Source organism: Pteropus medius, unplaced genomic scaffold (genome assembly GCF_902729225.1).
Source record: "Pteropus medius unplaced genomic scaffold, Ma_sr-lr_union100, whole genome shotgun sequence".
Lineage (NCBI taxonomy): Eukaryota > Metazoa > Chordata > Mammalia > Chiroptera > Pteropodidae > Pteropus > Pteropus medius.
The window spans coordinates 24,450,928-24,454,822 of record NW_024352787.1 but is presented as its reverse complement, the minus strand read 5'-3'; the positions used below and the strand labels follow the sequence as shown (position 1 = coordinate 24,454,822).

Below are 3,895 nucleotides of genomic sequence, written 5' to 3'. Positions count from 1 at the left end.
ACATGTTTACATATATAAGGGTTACCTCCATTTGTAAGGGTGTTTCCCCCACCACATCAGGAGAAGGAGATGACCTTATCTTTAGAAAGTCTTATCAGTCCAGAAGGCAAGGACTTAGAGACCTGTGTAAAGACCCTAGCCTTGTTTATCAGGCTTTTCCTGATGACCTCCCATAACTGATTCCCCACACCCAACATTTTCTTTTAGCTTTAGCTGAAGATAGTATTTAAGGTGAAGGATTCAGCCATTTCAGAGAGTTATTCAGTTTTCCTGGGCCTCTCCCACGTATACATGTTAGTAAACTTTTGTGTATTTTTCTCCTGTTTATCTGTCTTATGTCAGTTTAATTTATTAGGCCAAAGAACATAGAAAAGTGGGAGAAGTTTTTCCTCCCCAGCGCAGCAGCATTCATAATAGCTGAAAGTGGAAACAACCCAAATATTCATCAACTAATGAATGGATTTACGTAACAGCATATATATCAAAGTGATATATCCATATAATGCAATGGGTGAACTTTGAAAATATTATTCTAAGTAAAAGAAGCCAGGCACAAAAGACCATATATTGTATGATTATATTTATATGAGATGTCCAGAATAGGCAAACCTATAAACATATAAAGTAGATTAGTAGTTGCCTAGGGCTAGGGGCTGGGGCAGGTAGAAGATGACTACTAATGGGCATGTAGTTCTTTGGGGGCGATGAAATGTTCTAAAATGACATTATGGTGATGGTTGCACAACCTTGTGAATATATTAGAGAGCATTGAATTGCATACTTTAAATGAAGTTGTTTAGAAAATTAATTATACCTTGAGTTGACTCAGGGTTCTATTCAGTCCTATGACCTATATTTCTAATTAGCTTCTAAAGAACATATAAATAGATAACCTAAAAATTAAAATGTAAAGAATGTGAACCCAAAACTAAATAGAACTGGATTAGAATCTGAACTCCATCACTTCTTGGACTCTGAGGTAGGCAGTTTGCCTACACCATGACCCTGTGCTGTTGCCCTGACCATGCATCAAATACCAGCCCTCCACCTATTTGCCTTCCTAACTTGCTGTGAGCAAACACCTATATCTTTAAAGTAAGTTCTAGGTTTTAAGTTTTCATAAATAACACTTTGTGGTCCAAAAGATTTTTTTTTTAAGTTACTCATTAGAAACAGACTAAACATATCCCTGATTATCATCCAACAATATGAGCCACCAGAAAAATAGTGACCTGGCCTCTTAATTTGAACACTAGGGAAGAAAAATTTAAACTTGACAAAATTAAGGAATTGACATTACAATTGGAACACATTGGAAGCTGCATAGAAGTTCAAGTTCAAAGCCTCACGTAAATAATTTCATTTGCCAAAAATTAACTTTTAGTGAAATTTGGAGTTGGCTTTAACAGATTTGGTAGTATAGCTGCTCATAACATGACTTCTGTAAGGAACTGTAGAAAAACAAATAACTACTGACAACTGAGAAAGTTAGTCTTTTGAAGCTAACAGCCCAAAGATGACCTTTCTATATTTAATAGACTCCAAAATTCTCTACAGCTGGGCATAAGAAACTCCTCCACACCAACACATTTCCTTATCTTTAAAACAAAGTATGGATGTATACCCCTATCCTTACTAAAAATTCTAAATAAAATGACTATAGATTCCTCAGACTGAACAATTTACCCCTCTTCAAAAGAGCTTTCAAAGATTATAGACTCATTAACTTGATAGATGTATTCTCAGAATTATATATTGTCTTTTTTCTGAGCAAACCTCTCAGCCAAGCATCTTACATGAAGAGCAAAAGGTTTGGGGTATAGCTTATACATAAGTACAAATCTATACTCTACTTCTTGCGTATGATAAATCTTCTTGAGGAGTTAGTTATGAACAATGGAGACTTCATAACACATTTATTAGTCTATCATCAGCCTTTGGTTCTGTGGACAGGAACTGTCTTTACACTAAACTTGATGATCTTGGCAAAAAAAAGAAAAATCCGACATGATTAACATGTCCTAAAACATGTATCATAATACTATTGTCAGAATCAGAATGGCTAGAAATTAACTTAGGCCAAACAAAATTCCATTGTTAGATAGAATAAAACAGGGCTTTCTGACTTCTACTTCCTTTCAACTTGTATGTATGAGGCAACTTGATTCCTTTTTCAGATGCATGGGATGCCTGCCCACCCACCATAGTTAAAAGGAAGACGGAAAATGGAAGATGGAATACCTGGGTAAAGCTTTACAACAAAAGGAGCTTTAGATCCAGCTCAAATTGTTGGCTAATCATCATCAAGAAGAGCAGTTCAAATTTAACTATACCAAAATGAAATGATTGATTTGTCAGTGTTCAAATGGGCAATACTACAGAGCTCCATCCATCAAGTTATCAAGTCATCATATTCAAGGGTATGATTTTCAGCTAATTCATTCTAGTGGGCCTATCAGGGAACTATGCTTCTGAAGAGGCTTCAGCAGGGATTTCCCGCAGGTCACGTCATGTTCAGAAAGCCAACTATAACCATGACCTTCTAATTTTCCTCACCAACATGCCCCCTTCCCGGTTCTATGATGAGAACTTCTCCAGGCATTCCAAGTATATTCCTAACCTCATTTTGAGGAAGATATTCTCTGTCTACAGGGTCCCTTGTGGCTTACAACCATGCAAACTTGAGATAACCCCTGCTTTAGGACAAAAACACAGGCTTTTAAACTTCATTCTTGAATAAAAAGGAATCTTTGTAAACTGGGTTCTAAAATACTTATCTATTGCTTCCTTGGATAACAATAGAATAGATCAATCCTTGCAAGCTCACACACTGAAGCTGACTAATCAGAGAGACTTCTTATTTCTTTGTTTTTTGTTTGTTTGTTTGTTCATTTGTTTGAGGATTTTTCTGTTTGCTACCTCATGGATATTGCATAACTCATAGAATCGCCATGGGATGGAGAATCAGGTTTGAGGTTCAGCTTCCAGGAACAATGCCTGAAATGATACCACAGAACCAAGTTAATGAGGAAACCATTGACACCAGCCCTGAACTCTGGACACCTTGATTGGCCCCTCTGTCTCTCTATCACCAGGAGCGCCCCTTTGCCACCACTGCTGCTGCCTCCTGTGCTGAGAAAGCTCCACATTTCTGTCTTCTAATAACTTTAGGACCAAAGTTAGAGCATGACATGAATATAACCAATCAGCAGGGCTTATGTCTTATGCATGAGCTTTAGCTTCAAGGCACACTAAGAAAACAAGGATAAGATATTTTTAGGGTCTCTGCAGGGTAGTTTTTGCCCCAAACCAATTCTCGAAAATTGAAGAGTTCTCTAAGCAAAGAAAAGGAGTCACTTGCTGCCTGGCTGTGATAAATGACAAGTGTCTATTACAACTACCATTTGGTATCATACTTCTAAAAACATCATTATAATAACTAGGATTATTTTTTAATGCCTACAGCACCTGGTATTCCTAGTTGGTCTCCCACCCAAGTACTAACCAGGCCCAACACTGCTTAGCTTCTGAGATCAGATGAGATCAGGCACGTACAGGGTGGCATGGCCGTAGATAATAACTAGGATTTAAGAAAGAATTTATGCCAAGAGCAAGCTAGATGTTTCTTCAGGTAAATAATGCCAGTGGCTCCAAAACTTAATTATTCATCAGAATGATTAGGGGACCTTTGTTTAGGTCCCATACATGGAAATTCTGATTCAGTAGGTTGGAATCAGGGCCTTGAAATCTGTACTTTTAACAAATTTCCCAGATACTTCAAATATGATCAGTCTTTAATCATTCAGAAACTACCTATTAAAATCCTCCCTTTACACTCCTAGCCCACAGAAAGGAAACAGTAGCCTACGTTAGTTCTGCTCCTAAAGTCCCAGAA

General features: G+C 37.4%; 1 non-coding gene across 1 annotated transcript; it reads right to left on the bottom strand.

Moving 5' to 3' along the window:
- Positions 1 to 3,456: 3,456 nt before the first annotated feature.
- LOC120591860 (5S ribosomal RNA) lies at positions 3,457 to 3,575 on the bottom strand. The gene has a single exon (XR_005650014.1). It is a non-coding gene; the product is annotated as a 5S ribosomal RNA (ribosomal RNA).
- Positions 3,576 to 3,895: the final 320 nt, after the last annotated feature.